This window comes from Sorex araneus, chromosome 1 (genome assembly GCF_027595985.1).
Source record: "Sorex araneus isolate mSorAra2 chromosome 1, mSorAra2.pri, whole genome shotgun sequence".
Lineage (NCBI taxonomy): Eukaryota > Metazoa > Chordata > Mammalia > Eulipotyphla > Soricidae > Sorex > Sorex araneus.
In genome coordinates, this window is record NC_073302.1 from 26,788,220 (window position 1) to 26,805,037 (window position 16,818).

Below are 16,818 nucleotides of genomic sequence, written 5' to 3' on the forward strand. Positions count from 1 at the left end.
TAATTGGCTAGTCTCTGAGCTAATGAGCTAATGAGGTCCCAAAGCAATCCTAAATCTTGGGTAGTCTGAGTCTGTTTGGTCTTCTTATATGTTGTTTGTGTCATTCTCTGAGGCCAGTCCCCACTGGGCAAAGGTTGAAGATGCCAATCCAATTGGCATTAGACAGTTTTTGCTACAACTACTTAATTCTACTATTGCAATGCAAAGCAGCAATGGACAATATATAAAGGAACAAGCATGATTAGATCCCAATAAAATTTTACCAATGGATACTGAAACTTGAATTTTATGTAGCCTGCATAGGTCATAGAATATTCTTCTGATTTAAAAGCATCAGCAAATCATTCTTAGTTCATAGGCTATAGAAAAAATAATTAGGCCAGATAAGATCTGGAGCTGCCACGCGTGAAACGGATCCTCTGCTCCTTAAAGACTATGATCCAAGAGGTCTTCTAACCCATTTTGGCACCCAGAGCGGCTTCTTACAGAAATGCATCTAGACTGTGAACTGAGCTAAAATATCAGAAATCCAAAACCGCGCGGTCACGAGCTCATAGAGTCTTCATTCTCAGCAATGGAAAATAAATTATTAAATGATGCCTTTTCAGAAGGCTTGATTGTTGGGGGGAAATTCCAAATAATAATAGTGAGTTGTCTATTGAAATATTGAATGTATTCGAAGTATAGAGAGAATAAAGTGAAGATCATTAGCTACTCAGATTGGGGGTGGGTGGGAGGGGGCATATTGGAGTTCTTGGTGGTGGAATATGTGCACTGGTGAAGGGATTGGGGATTTAATCATTATATGACTGAGACTTAAACCTGAAAGCTTTGTATTTTTTTCACAGTGATTCAATAAAATAAGAATAAATAAATAATTGGGCTAATCTTGGTGTATGGGCAACAGTTCCCTGGCCTCTGTTCAGTGGCAACACTTTTAAAATTTATATGGTTGTTGGAATGTTGTATGACTGAAACCCAATCATGAAAAAATTTGTGTATCTCACAGTGATTTAATAATAGTAAAAGATAATTACATGGTTAATAATCAAATTTTAATTTTAAAACTTTCTCAGATTTTTCTTTAGCAAAGTTATACCAATATTGACTACTTTTAAAAGAGCTAGGGCCATAAGTGGCAAAAAAGCTACAAATATAAGTCCATTGATCAAGTGATCCAGAATTTCCTTTTTGTTGTTAGTTTATGAGGTATGCCCAGCGGTCCTTCAGGGATCACTCTTGTAATGCTCAAGTGTCCATACAAGGACACTGTTCCTTATCACTATATTATCTCTCTGGCCTGATAACATTTCTAATAACTACTCTCAATAACAGACAATGTGCCATATGGTATGTGAACCACACTTTATGTGACCTGTACGTTTAAAGTACCCGTTTAGTTGGTTTAAAGTCAGTGCACCAATTTCTTAAAATTATCATTGAATACTCGTGCCAAAAACAGTAACAATAAGTCTCACAATGGAGATGTTACAGGTGCCCGCTCGAGTAAATCCATGGGCAACGGGATGACAGTAACAGTGACTGTATTTTGGAACATGGTTTGTAATTTTTGTATACAGGCAAATCGTCTCTTCCAATCTTACTGTTCTGTTCTGAATCTTTTGTTTCCCTGGAGAAGCATTGATAAAGACATGTCCTCTAGGAGCTATAATTTTATAGCAATAGATCACTGTATCACTGTATCACTGTCGTCCTATTGTTCATCAATTTGCTCAAGTGGGCACCAGTAACGTCTCCATTGTGAGACTTGTTACTGTTTTTGGCATATCAAATACACCACAGGTAGCTTGCTAGGCTCTGCCATGTGAGCGAGGTACTCTTGGTAGCTTGCTGGACTCTCCGAGAAGGAGAGGGGTGGATAAGCTCCCTTGTCATCACCACCAGTTTCTGTTTTGGTCCCAATCCCAGGCCGTTGCTGCCCTGCTTCCTGATTCTCTTGATTACTTTGAGCTGCTCTAGAGGTTATGGTAAATGACATCATGTAGAACATAGTCTATTGTATAAAGTTTTTCAGTAAACTTAATGTTTTATTAAATATACCGTGTTTTTGCTTGCAGTAGTGGTTTGTTTCTTTAATTATGAAACTGAATTCCATTGTACAGGTAGGTAGGTGACACCTTTTTACCCCAAGAGAACTAATAATAATCTGCATTATTTTTCAGTCTTGCACAAGTTATGCACACTTAATACCAATAAGTAATCTATAGTTAAAACCAATATACAAAATAGTCTACAGCACAAATGGTATAATTTCTAGTAATCCCATTTCTTTAAACATTAACACTGATTTCAGCTGGAAATTCTCTTGAAATCATTGCAGTCAGGGTTAATGCTGATGTATGTATGTGATTATAGGATGAGTATACCCTATGTAATTTCAGATTTATTAATTTATTCTTTATTAATTATGATATAATATAAATAAGCAATAATATAAATGCACAATAATGTATCCACTATTTATGGTGTTGGGTGTTTCTATTTTTCTCATTCAAAATAATGCTTCCAGGAGGATTTTGTAGTTATGCTCTTTGTAAAGTGCTCTCCAGTCTGACCAGGATTCCCTAACTGAAACTCCTTCTACCCTTAGAACCTCAAACAGGCTCATTTTGTTTTCTCTCTTTACCTTCAAAATTATCTTGGATTCATTTCTGAAGACCTTGATCTCTCTTTGATGGTTGCTAGCTAGCTTAGAAGAAAACAATTCTCTGCTAATTGTCACTGATTACTAATGGCTTTGAAGCTTACTCTAATAGATAGTACACTTTCAGTGTAGTCATATCCCTCTAGAAACAATACTTCACCCACAGATCTGAACTTTTGGGAAGCTGGAGTAGGTAGACAAGTGAGGAGCCTTTGACTGGAGTCAGTGGATCAGCTGCAAGTGTCTGCAGACATATACTATCTGAACCTGGCACAGTGACACAATCACTTCATTCACAATTGATTTACATTGGTATTATTTCTAGTTCTACTGTCTTATTTTGTCTTCAACTGCTATGAGCATTCATTGACATGCCTAAGTTTAAAAACATATATATACATATATATTTGTTTATTTTTTGGAAAATAACTAGGACTGGAATTGCCAAGTTGTATAGCAAATAAATGATTAACTTTGCAAACATTTCTCAAAGTTCTCCAATTTTGTTTTACCATTTTACATTCTTATTCAGCACTATATAAGAATTACCATTTTGGGACACAGAGATAGTATAAGTGTTAAGGTACTTTCCTTGTATGCATAAGACACTGGTTAAATTTTTGATACCTCATAGGGTTCCCTGAGCAGCATCAAGTACCCATGAGCACACAGCCAAGAATAAGCCCTGAGAACAGCTGAATGTGATCAAAACAAACAAGAATTACCAATTAATCCAACACCTCATTGACACTTGACTTCTGTTGGTATTTTTTATTTTAGTCTGATAATTAATTTTTAGCTGCTTGTAGTCATCTCTGCATCTTATTTTTTTGAATTGTCTTCAAATCTTTTACCTATTTCCCTTGAGTATGTATCATGCTTTTAAATTTTCATTGTCTTTCTATGAAGAATTAAACAAATTACTTTAGATAAAATACAATTTTTCATTAGTTTTTTTCTTTAGGATTGATGTTTCATTGTATGTCCAAATAAATTTTTGCTGATACTAAGTTTGAAATGTTTTCTCTTACGTTCCTAGAAAATTCCATGTTTTTCTGTTTCTAATTAATTTTTGATTGTTGTGTGAGATGCAAATCAAATTCATTTTTTAAAATGTAACTAATTACTTCAGTACCATTCAATTATAAGAATGTTCACTGTAGCACTGTCGCCCCGTTGTTCATCGATTTGCAGGCACCAGTAACGTCTCCATTGTGAGACTTGTTGTTACTGTTTTTGGCATATCAAATACACCACGGGTAGCTTGCCAGGCTCTGCCTTGGGGGCAGAATACTCTCGGTAGCTTGCCAGGCTCTCCGAGAGGAGCAGAGGAATTGAACCTAGGTCGGCCATGTGCAAGGCAAATGCCCTACCAGCTGCGTTATTGGTCCAGTCTGAAAGTTCACTACCTACTCAATTCTTTTATCCCTTTGTTTAAAATTATCTACAACCTACTCTAGAAGAGCACTGGGATGTTGAGGAATGAACAGGGGGCTTGTGAATAAGGGGCTACAGCATAAGACTGGGAAACAACCAGTAGGACAAAAGGAACACATGGAAGTAAAAATGTTGGAAAGGGGCATAGTTGGAAATTGATTGAGAAGCACTATTATCTACACTAACTATTTTATCTTATAAACTATTATCATATCCCTATGCCCAATGGCAAATTATCTTGATCATAGCTATATATTTATACTTAAAATTATGTACTTTATGTTCCTTGCTTGTCCTTTTTCAAAATTATTTTGGTTAATTTAAATTTAGGGATCTCAAGGGAGTCTTAGAGTTGAATAAAAATGAAGTCTGATGTCTATATTGCGATTACATTTTAAATAGATTAGTTTGAAGAAATCTTGTATCAATTCCTCCAATCAAATAATATAGAATGTATCTTAATCTTTTCAGCTCATCTTCAGTTTCTATATACAAATCTTCTGGCTTACAATGTGGAAGCCATGTGCACATTTTGTTATATTTACCGTCATATGTATTTTTCGTTGTTATTGTAGTCTTTGCTATATATTTATAAAACACTGTCAGTAAAAAGCTTGAAAGTCATGGTGATAGCCTTTCCTTGTTTCCAGTCATAGAGGAGAACACATCTAATCTTTCATCAAGGATTATGATGTAAGTTGTAGAGTTTATGCGTGATCATTATCAAATTGAGGAAGTTACTATCTGTTCCTAATTTGCTGAGAATTTTTAAGTCAGTGAGTGTTGAATTTTGGTCATCTATCGAGAAAATAATATTTTTTTTCATTTGTTCCTCATACATTAGACATAGCTAACTGATTTTTTTTAATGCTAAACAAATCTAGTATTCCTGAAATAAACCCTTCTGGGATTAAGTATATTAAGTCTATGATCTATTGCCAAATTTGTTATCATACTATTTCTAAGTATTTTTGTCTCTGTGTTTATTAGGGAAATTATGACTGACACAGGGATTTCCTGGAACATGAAATTTTCAATACTACTGGGACAATCCCAGGCAAAGCCACATCATTAGTCACACTAGATATTATTAGTTTAGGTCCTAATCCCTTTTTTCTTATTCTTTTTGTCTACTAATTGCACCTAAAGAATAATAGAATCACAAATAAGAAGCATTCTAACATTTCTTAGTCAAAGTTTTATAAAACTAGGTTTGCTTTCCCTCTCCCCGTCCCTCCCTTAACTGGTTGATATGTAAAATTCACTAGAACATGTCAATTATACCCAGATTTTTCTTTCTGGGCAGGTTTTTTCAATCTCTAGCTCATTTTAAAAATATGTGCAGAGCAAATTATAGTTTATATTTCTTTTTATCACATCTCCTTTTGCTCCCTATGTACGTAGGTAAATCAATAGCCTTCCAAAGATATTAGCACCCTAATCCCAGCACCTTTAAAGGTACATCACCCAGCTCAAAGCAGCAGCATTTCTGTTGGGATTAACACTACTAAATAATTGGCCAGGCCATGGAAAATGACCTTGAATTATCTCTGTGAATTCATTCTAATAATAAAAGTACTTCATATGAAGAGGAAGCAGAAGACAAGGGAAAAACAGACAGTAGCATAAAAGAGCCTGGATCAAATGTTGCTGGTTTCAAAGGTGGGAAGAATTGGGCTGTGTGGCAGATATTTGGTGATCTTTTCTAAAAGCTGGGAAAAATAAAATATATATATACATATATATGTATATGTGTATATAATTTTTTTATGACTTCCAGGAGAAATTTAACACTACTTGTGTTAAATACCTTTATTTTAGGCTAATATGATACTTTTTTAATTTTTTGGACTAGAGCAATAGCACAGCGGGTTGGGTGTTTGCCTTGCATGCAGCAGACCCGGGTTCAATTCCTCCGTCCCTCTCAGAAGGCCCAGCAAGCTACCAAAAGTATCCGACCCACATGGCAGAGCCTGGAAAGCTCCCCATGGTATATTTGATATGCCAAAAAGCAGTAACAAGTCTCACAATGGAGATGTTACTGGTGCCCGTTCAAGCAAATTGATGAACAACGGAAGGACAGTGCGACAGTGCTTGATACACTTTAGACTTTCATCCTCCAGAATTTTAAGCTAATAAATTTGTCCATTGTTTTAAGCCAGTAATTTGTGGTGATTTGCATCAACAGCAATAAAAATACTGATACAGTGTGTTATTAATTTGTCTGTTTTACCTAGGACGTCAAATTTATTTCTGTAAAGTTTATATTACAAACTAATATCTGCTTTGAAGTCCATGAGCTCTACATATTGCACCTCTTATATGACATGTGAATAATTGACATTTCATTTATTTTTGGTTTCATTTTGTTTTGGGGGTCACAACCAGCAGTGCTCAGGGATGACTCCTAAATTTATGCTCAACAATCACTCCTGGCAAACTGGGGGAACCATAGAGTGCCAAAGATCAAATATGGCTAACGGCATGCAAAAAAAGTGCCCTGCCCACTGTACTATCTCTCTGTCTCAACATATCACTTTTTTTTTCTTTTTGGGTAACACCCGGCGATGCACAGGGGTTACTCCTGGCTCATGCACTCAGGAATTCCTCCTGGCGGTGCTGGGGGACCATATGGGATGCTGGGAATTGAACCCAGGCCAGCTGCATGCAAGGCAAATGCCCTACCCACTGTGCTATCGCTCCAGCCCCAACATATCACTTTTATTTAGATAATTTATATTTGAGATTTCTTAATTATACCAATAATTTTAAAATACACTTTGCACATTTTTGCTTTTAGACTTTTTCTATCCAGTTTATATTGTTGCCTTTATTACTTCCTTCCTGTTACCTTCTTTTAGATTAAATATGCTCTTATTATTTTATTGAACACGGCAGAGCCTGGCAAGCATGGCAAAGCCTGGCAAGCTACCCATGGCATATTTGATATGCCAAAAACAGTAACAACAAGTCTCACAATGGAGACGATACTGATGCCCACTTGGGCAAATCGATGAACAAAGTAGCACAGTATACTACTTTGTGTATATAATTTTACAGTGCTACAGTGCTATTTTATTAAAAGGGAAGTTCAAATTAAAGTTTAGAATAGACTGAAGATCTTCCTCTGTGTGTCTTTCATGTGTCTGCACATCTTGCAAGCAGAAACACTTATTACCTTGGTTCTGATGACTTTTTCCAGGATATTGTTTGGCAAACAGTCATGGGGAATATTGTGTATCCTGTTAAAAGACAAAAGCCAAGTATGTTTACTGTGCAATATAGTAAATGTCTCCTTCCTGGGCAAAAGTCACATAATTTATTGCCCTTTCTATAAGGTTCACATTTCTTAAACTTGGGTTCCTTGCTCTGTGATCAACTAGCTGCTTCTCTCATTTATCTCTTTGTTTATTACCCTATGAGAAATGGAACTTGGAGTCATCACAAATACACTGGCGATTTCTATTGTTGTATGTACTCTAACTCTTGGTTTCAGATCAGGAACATTCATATCCTCTGTGAGTATTCATAAAGCTGTGGCAACCATTTTGTTAGCTCGCAAGTAAAGAATCACCTCAGACATTTGCCAAATCCACAAGCTTTTCTTCCTTTAAAATATAGCTAACTGGGATTCTTGGTGGTGGAATATGAGCACTGGTGAAGGGATGGGTATTCGAGCATTGTATAACTGAGATTTAAACCTGAAAACTTTGTAACTTTGTAACTTTCCACAATAAAAAATAAAAAAATAAAAAAATAAATAAATAAAAAAAGATGGTTGCTAAAATGTTAATAGTTGTCCTCTCAGAAAAGTGAAAAAAAAATAAAATAAAATATAGCTATTAGTGCTCTTATAAATATTACTTTAACTGCATACCACAAACATTGGATCTTGAAATTGTATAATTCAGTGTATTTTCTAATTTCCTTTAAGTTTTTTGATTGACACATCAATTATCAATAACTTTACTGCCTAATTCCTTTTTAACTGGAAAACTTTCCAGATATTTCCCTGTTACTGGTTCCTAATTTAATCTTGTAGAGGCAGAGAGTGTTCATTTTGACTCAAATTCCTTAATATTTATTGAGGTTTTATTTGTGCCCACAATACAGCCTATGTCAGTGTATATTCCATCTGTCTATTCCTCTATCAGTTGTGCCTTCCTATTACTTTCAATTACATAAAGCTAGTTGATAGTACTGCTTGGTATTTTATAATTTAACTAATTTATTTAAATGGATGCTATCAGTTACCAGTTAGAGTTATTTCCTACTACAAAATAAATATCTTTTTTTAATTCCTTAATTTTTTTACTTCATGAAACTCTATAACTAGATGTATATTCTTCCAAATTTTAAATCTTTCAACACTCTTTTGTTGGATCTTTCTATCTCTAATAGTGCTTATTGTATTAAAACCTTGGACTTTTCATCATATATATTTTGTCATTTTTATTATTTTTTAACTTTTTGTGATATAATGCTGACAGTATGTCTCTTAAAAGTAACATATTGATGACATGGCATGGCAATGTGTGTTTTATAATTGGCATATCTAGATTACTTACATGGAATAAACCAGTGAGATGATTGTGTCAAATCTATATAAATCTATTATCTTGCTATTATATGTGAAATTATTATTTATGTTGTGTCTAATTTGCTCTCTGTCACTCTTTTCATCTTTTTTTCTTGTCCTCCTTTGGGTTGACAGTATTTCAGTTCTATATCTGGAGTGTATTTTGTTTACTATATTACATCAACAATATTTTATGTTGATCAACATATTCTCTCTTTAAGAGAGAAAAATACACCTAGAATTATAACATAAAATTAGATGCTGTGCCAAATAATTTCTAGTAAGAGTACTAGTAAAATTTTAGGAAACACAAACATGAAACTTCTGCTTTGATTGAACATGCCAAGAATGGTTCTGAGGAAAGTTTGTTAAAGAAGTAGACATTCTCAGAGGAAAAGGACAAAAGATATTTTGAAAAGGAGAAACCATATGAAAAGTTCACAGAGACATGAAAGTGTCTTTGGATGCAAAAGTAGGTCATGGAGGACGTGTTCTGAAAGATGACATGACAAGAGGAGACAGAAATTTGATCACAGAAACAGAGTAGCTAGTCTCATTTTTGGAGCAGTGGGAAGTTTCTCAGCAGAAGAGTGACAGGCAGATAAACATCTCAGAAGAATACTCACATCTGGGAAAGATAAAGAAGCAGGCATGACAAGGAGAAGACTGCCAACTGTGTTGGGGAACATATAGAGAAGAAACAGCTTATAGATGGAGAGGAAGCAGGATGATCTTCAGGCAGAGTTTGAGTCCAGCACACTGATTGCAAAGGGTACTTGAGGCCCTTTCAAAAAAAGGCTTGTCCACATTGAAGTCTAGTGTCCCATGAAGGATTGAAAGCAAGCCAGCATCTCACAGATTTCTTTTCTACTTAAAGAAACTAACATGATGGACCGTTTTTTATTTTCATGAGATGTTGATAAGTGGACGCAGTAAATGCACTTAATTCCAAAATCTTTGTCTTTTGCAAAAAAAAAAAAGATGACAATAGGAATAATGATGAATAGAAATACAACTTTGCAAAATGATGGAAAGATTACAGATTTTGCAGATGTATGGACCAAAGCTCAGGCTGTCTCACCATGAATGAATCTCATATCATCTCATCTATGTCTCAGGAGTGTGAAGGAGTGTGATGCTGCTGGAATGAAACAGCATGTGTTTCAGACCTCTGCTATTTGCCACCCTAGGTCTGCTCAGCCCTTTCTGTCCCCCAGCGAAAGCTATGGCATGACTACACAGCCCCCAGACTGCTGCTATCACATGACTACTCTCCCATAACAGTGCCAGTTGCCTTAATGTCCCCTCCGCAACAAGGGCCAGGCTTCAGCATGACTTCTAATTTTTGCCCGTCACTGATTAGGTTAGTCTACAACTAACCTAACTTGGTCCAAGAGGGCTCTGACTCCACTAATGATTTCCCAAAGAGTTTGAGAAACACCACCTAGAAACAGGCACTGGCAAAAGCCATTCGGATGGATTTAATCTGTTGTTGTCTTTAGTGCCAGGAGACAGGAAAGAATGGATCAAGTCACAGTGGTTCCAGAAGCTTTCTGAGATTTCCACATGGCCAAGCAGCCTACCATGTTTCCTTGAGAAGTAATAGCCAGTTCAATTAAATACCTCCTTACATTTGTTTTCACTCCCTTTGTGCCTCACTTTCTTTTATTCTTTTTTTTTTTTTTGCCTCACGTTTGTTTCCCTGGAATCTATCTGTCATCACGTAAGCTTTACCTCTATCTTACCATTCTAGAAAATACTGTCAATTGGATGTGAGCTGGGTACATAGTAGGTAGGTTCTCATTTAATGTCCTCTTAGCTACATATGTTTTTCTTTTCCTTATAAATTTTTATGAGGCACAATATATGAAAACATATTTTGTGAATTCTTTTAGTGAATAGTAATTATTATATGCTAGTGTAAAGCATCATTGCAAATTAATTGACATAACTGGGCTTGTCAAGGAAGGGGCTTTGTTTTCACGTGGTGGACAGGCAGAGTGGTTGTGACTCACCATGGGGAAATAATTGATGTCACAGCTTTTTACTGGCTGGGCTGCCTTGGGAAAGTAACTTCTCTTCTCGGAGCTCCAGTTTCCTCCTCTGTAAAATGGGACTAACAATATCTAATACATTTCATTGCTATGTGGTCCTAATAAAATTATGGGACAACCTGACTTTATAAAGTCTCGAGTGCTATGGGAATGAAAGGGGTTATTATTTCTACCAGAAAGGCAACAGCTCAATAAATACTTGTCAGATAAATGACAGCTTGTGAAATATGGAACACTAATTCAAGCCGCGCCTTGGGTCTGGATGTATATTAGGCATGCATCCTTATTCTCAATTTATGACTCTCTCTGAAATTTTAAAAGAAAAAACTTGGAATTATAATTCTTATTCTTGGTGACTATATTAACCATTTCTTCTCTGAATGTTTTAAATGCAATCCAGGAATAATATATATAATAACAAATAATTGCATATGTGAAGTAATAAAATGTAATAGAGTTGTTTCTTTAGTTAACATGAGAATGAGTTGGTAACCACTTCAGGGATTTATGTTTACCACTTATGTCTGCTATTTATATACCTTTTGTATTGCTTATATCAATTTTTCATATAATCCCTTCAAACTGATGCCTAACTCTTCACCTGATGAGTTGGGAATCAATTTCCTAGTGCTTCAGGTAAATGCACTGTGAATTAGAGATTTTTGGCAACTTACCTCAAATGCCAAAGTTAATCATTTTTTGCCACTAATATTGAAACCAGATCATCTTGTCTCATTCCCAGATCTGTATTAGTTCCTCTATAGCAGGCTAAAAAAGATCGTTTTCCCTGATCTCTGAAAGGATCATTTTTTTTCTCTGGCTCTCTTATTCCTTCTAAAACTGTACACTCAAAACTCTGCTTTCAAAACAAAAATGAGAGGCTGGAGTGATAGCACAGCGGGTAAGGTGTTTGTTTGCCTTGCATGCGGCCGACCCAGGTTTGATTCCCAGCATCCTATATGGTTCCCTAGGCACAGCCAGGAGTAATTCCTGAGTGCAAAGCCAGGAGTAACCCCTGAGCATTGCTGGGTGTGACCCAAAAAAGCCAAAAAATAAATAAACAAACAAAAACAAAACAAAAAAAATGAGCTCCTAGAACCCCAAGAACAACTGCAAAACCCAAAGGACATGTTTATCACCTATGAACCAGTGACTCTCAAGGTAGAAAACTGAGAACATAATTTTATGGTGTTTGTTCAATAGTTATTCTATAAATATCATTCCTTGGTTGATTTAAGCTACCAGCCTGACAATACTGATGCAAACTTAATAAGAAATGTATCCAACCGCTGGACACAGCTACCACACACAGAATCCAGCATACCACAATATCCTTGAGCATGTGCTAGGTAGGAAGCACTGTGGGATAAGTGACAATGGAAGTCCCTGTCTTCAAGTTTGTTTATTCAGTGAGTGCATAGAGCTTATCCTGAAAAAAAATCTGATTAATAGAATACTCTGATTCTTTTTAAAATATCTGTTAATACACAGCTGAGGAAAAGGCAAAGGCATGCCTATTAAATGTAATTAATTGTAGTAATACATAAAGGTACAACCCTTTGGGGGAGGAATAAATGCTAAATCTAAAATTGGAAAGATGCCTGTACTTAGGAATCCCACCATGGGAATTTATGAAATGAAGCAAAAACTAAGCACCAGGAACAATAGTCACAATGCTAGTTGTAAAAGTAGACCAAGATGTAAAGAAACTCTTACAAACAGTTCTTATAACCAAAATGCAGTGGTTAACTTCAGTGTTTGTGGTAGACAGAACAATGCCTTCCTGAAAGTGTGCAAGCCCTAATCCCTAGAACCTATCAATATGCTACATGACATGACAAAAGAAGCTTATTTTGCAGATATAAACAAGGTTACTGACCTTAAAAAGAGGGAGGATCTATCCTGATTTATCCAAATAGACTCAGGCCATTCCTCTAAAATGAGAACTTTCTCTGAACACAGCAGACAAGTGTGACAGAGAGGAAGTCAGCAAGGGTCTAGCATGAGGTGGAAGGACCAACATGCTATAGACCTCTCGGATAGTAGGGCTAGCCCCAACTGACAACACACAAGGGCACAGAACCCTACACACTGTAACAGCAAGACACTAAATTCTGCTAATAGCTGAAATGCACTTGGAAGAAATATTCCCCTTGAGGGCTTTTAGAGAAGCACCCAGGCCAATGTCACTGAATTTCAGTCTATGCGGTCTAGACTTCTGACACACAGAACTGTGAGATAACATTCACATTGTCTTAAGTCAAAGCTTGCAGTACTTTATATGGCAGCGATAGAAACCTAGCAGAGTAACTTGAAGCAGTATTCTATGAGTGGTGTTATTTATTATTTATTTTTTGTTGTAATTTATTTTATATTGCTTCTTATGAATAATCCACTAAAAATGATGCAAAAAAAGGTCCCTTGTTTTGGAAAGTGTGTGAAGATTTAATGGCTCATCCTGGAGCCATTAAGCCCGTGTATAAGAGATTATTAACTTGTTGTTACAGATTGAGCCTTGTGTGCATTTTTTTTATTAAGATAAAATTGGTTGCCTCCTACTTTACACTCCATCAAATGTGGTGTGCTCCATCATATCAGTGACATTAGAGTATGAAATGTCGCTCCAGGAAATCAAAAATTTTAAATAGGGCGATACACCTGGAGGTAAATTTTTTAACTGGATAGTGAATTTGGTGTCTGGAGGCATCTCTGCAGCTGGTGGCTCTCTTCCAAGATTCATTTGAGTGTCTAGGTCATGGCCTTTCATGAGCTTATATGGCACCAGAGGCAGTTTGTAGACTTAACAGCCAGGCTCCTGAAAGAACAGGAAGCTGCAGGGAGTTCACCCATTCCCGAATCCCTGAGAACTTAAAGATTTTGGTGACAAAACCCACATACCTGAGTTTTTCAATAGATGCATTCTCATGGATGAGGCTTGTGCAGAGCCTGTGGTGATTGGCATTGAGCATGGCAGTGATTGGGTTCTGAAATATAAGTAGGTTTAAAGGATCATGATCAATGTCTTATAATAATACAAAGAGTTTATAATGATATGATGCTAAAGTAAAACAATAAATATGGCAATCTGAAATTCCTGTGATACCTCACGTTACCATGTGCCAATGTTGGTCAACGCGGAGGAGACTATATGCAAAGAGGGAAATTGTCAGGATTAGAAGATTGGTGCTTTTATTCTTAAGACTGAAAGAATGGGGCTGGAGCGATAGCACAGCGGGTAGGGCATTTGCCTTGCACGTGGCCAACCCAGGTTCGATTCCCAGCATCTCATATGGTCCCCTGAGCAGCGCCAGGGGTAATTCCTGTGTGCAGAGCCAGGAGTAACCCCTGTGCATTGCCAGGTGTGACCTAAAAAGCCAAAAGAAAAAAAAGACTGAAAGAATGAAAGTGGGCCTGGAGTGATAGCACAGCGAGTAAGAAGTTTGTCTTGCACATGGCCAACCCCGGTTCAATTCCTCTGTCCCTCTTGGAGAGCCCAGCAAGCTACCGAGAGAATCCCGTCCACCCAGCAGTTCCTGGCAAGCTACCCATGGCATACTTGATATGCCAAAAACAGTAATAACAAGTTTCATAATGGCGATGTTACTAGTGCCCGTTTGAGCAAATCGATGAACAACGGGAGGACAGTGCTACAGTGCTGTTCTTAAGACTGCTAAACTGGGGTCAGAGAGATAGTACAGGGAGTAGGGGATTTGCCTTGCATGCAGCCAACTGTGGCTGAATCACGGTCATTCCATATAGTCCCACAAGCACTGCCAGGAGTAATTCTTGAATGCAGAGCCAGAAGTAAGCCCTGAGCGTTTCTGGGTATGGGCCAACTAAAAGACTGCTAAGCGTTGCTGCCTGGAAAAGCCTGAACAAACCTCTCTAACGCAAAAGGCTTTATTTTTCTAAAAAGCCAATATACTGAGGAATGGCACTTGAGTCCCTCTCCCCTTCCCACCACTTTGAGAAACAATTCGGTTTTCAGGTAATCTCGTCATTGACCACCATCCAGATCATATGGTTGCTTCTCCCGGAAAGGAGCATAACATGAGGCCTCCATAGCCATTCCCCCGAACTATGTGTCAGACTGCTTCACTCAGGGCACCCCATAGGAGGCGGGTGAGAGCCCTCCCTGCCCTAAGGGACCCCAGCTCTACAACCAGTCTGGCCTCTACAACCCCATGGCCATCACACTCAAGGTAGCTCCCCACACGCTCGGGTGGAGCCTCACATATGAGTGAACATATACCTGGACAACATCATAAGACATTACCTACCCATTCTCCATAATTATCACACCATATTTGATGGGGTTCAGACAGTAGGCAACAAATCATAGAGGGAAATATATATGCATATATACATATTTTCAGATATATATACCAAAGCTCACATCACCTAAACTTTAACAACATGTTAGTGATATCCTATAGAATGTCTTAATGGCTCCTGCCAAAATAGAACAATCTTCACATTGTTTCTTGTATGAACAATATTTTGTAAGTATGTTCAGCAGTTCTTCATAATAAATAATACAAAATATATTATTTCAGTTGTGTTTTGGGACAGGGATTGGGGCTTGAGATGGAAACATCTCAAATATGGTGGGGGGAAGGTGTAATGGTGGTGGGATTGGTTTTTGAATATTAAATGTAATCAGATATTGTGAACTAACTTATAGCACTGCACTCTAGCACTGTTATCCCATTGTTCATCGATTTGCTCGAGCGGGCACCAGTAATGTCTCCATTGTGAGACTTGTTGTTACTGTTTTTGATATATCGAATATAGCCACGGGGAGCTTCCCAGGCTCTGCTGTGCAGGCAAGATACTCTTGGTAGCTCGCCAGGCTCTCTGGCAGGGATGGAGGAATTGAACCCAGGTCGGCTGTGTGCAAGGCAAACGCCTTACCCGCTGTGCTATTACTCCAGTCCAACTAACTTATAAAATTAAAAAAAATTAAATCTAAAAAAATCCGTCTTCACCATTCAAAAATGTTCTGTGATCTGTTTCTTTCTTAACCTCCTTCCAGCTGAAAGAGCTCTCGAGTTCCAGAGCTCACAAAGTGCTTAGTAGAAAAAATGTAATTTCTAAGAAAGAAAACTTAGGTAATGGGGTTGCACTGCTGGGGGAAGTTCTGCATTTTCCTTCGGCTGTGATTTTCTATTGCCTATTGATAATATCGTCACATCTGGAATTTGTCCTTTGAATAGATGGCCTTCTCAGAAGTGGAACATGACTGCACAGCCCGTCTGCCTTCCAGAAACTGGTGCCATACAAATATTGGTGTATTCCTCTGTCCCAACCAGCTGATTCAGAAAGGAAGAAGGGAATGGTTTGCAATGGTCTGTTCCTAGGAGAACAAAAAGTAGTTTAATAAAAGGGAATCTTCTATTTCAACCAAATCCTTCAAAGATGACCTATGAGCCACACCCGGCTGGGGGCTGTGATAGAGAACTATAAAAGGCTGTAAAGCAGTGTGTCTTGTGTTGCTTATTGTTGGAGTTGTATTTCCAAAATAACAGAGGCAAGTGGTGTCCACAGCCTGGTCCAGGGTTGGCTTCCCACAAAGGACCATTTTCACATATAGGTCACCCTTGTGCTGGAGAGCACTGTCAGCAAAGCAATCTTCGTTAAATTCCTAAGGCCTAGAGTGAGGTTCAGCTATCCATTCATCCCATTAATCTCCCCACTGCATAGATGCATGCAAACACAGAGAGCCACCACAGTGACTTGGTCATACAGGTTTCCCACACAGCAAGTGTCTCCTGCTCCCTGGCTCCAGTTATCTCTCAGGCACTAAGAAAGGGAGGCCGTGGGAAAGCACATCATTTAGGACATCACTCAGGACAGTGGGGAGATCTACTCTGGAGCAGGGACACAGAAAGCAAAGGACCTCAGGTTTCAGAAGTGCTCTCACAAAAAAATAAGAACAATTCTGTCCAGCTCTGGCAGGGCTAAGAAGAATGAAATTTCCTGATGATATGGGGGAGCCAAAGGAGGGGGAGAGAGACACTTTCTAGGCTTCTCCCTCCTCAAAGATGCCCTGTGCTTGGGAGCTGTGATTTATAGTATTTTTA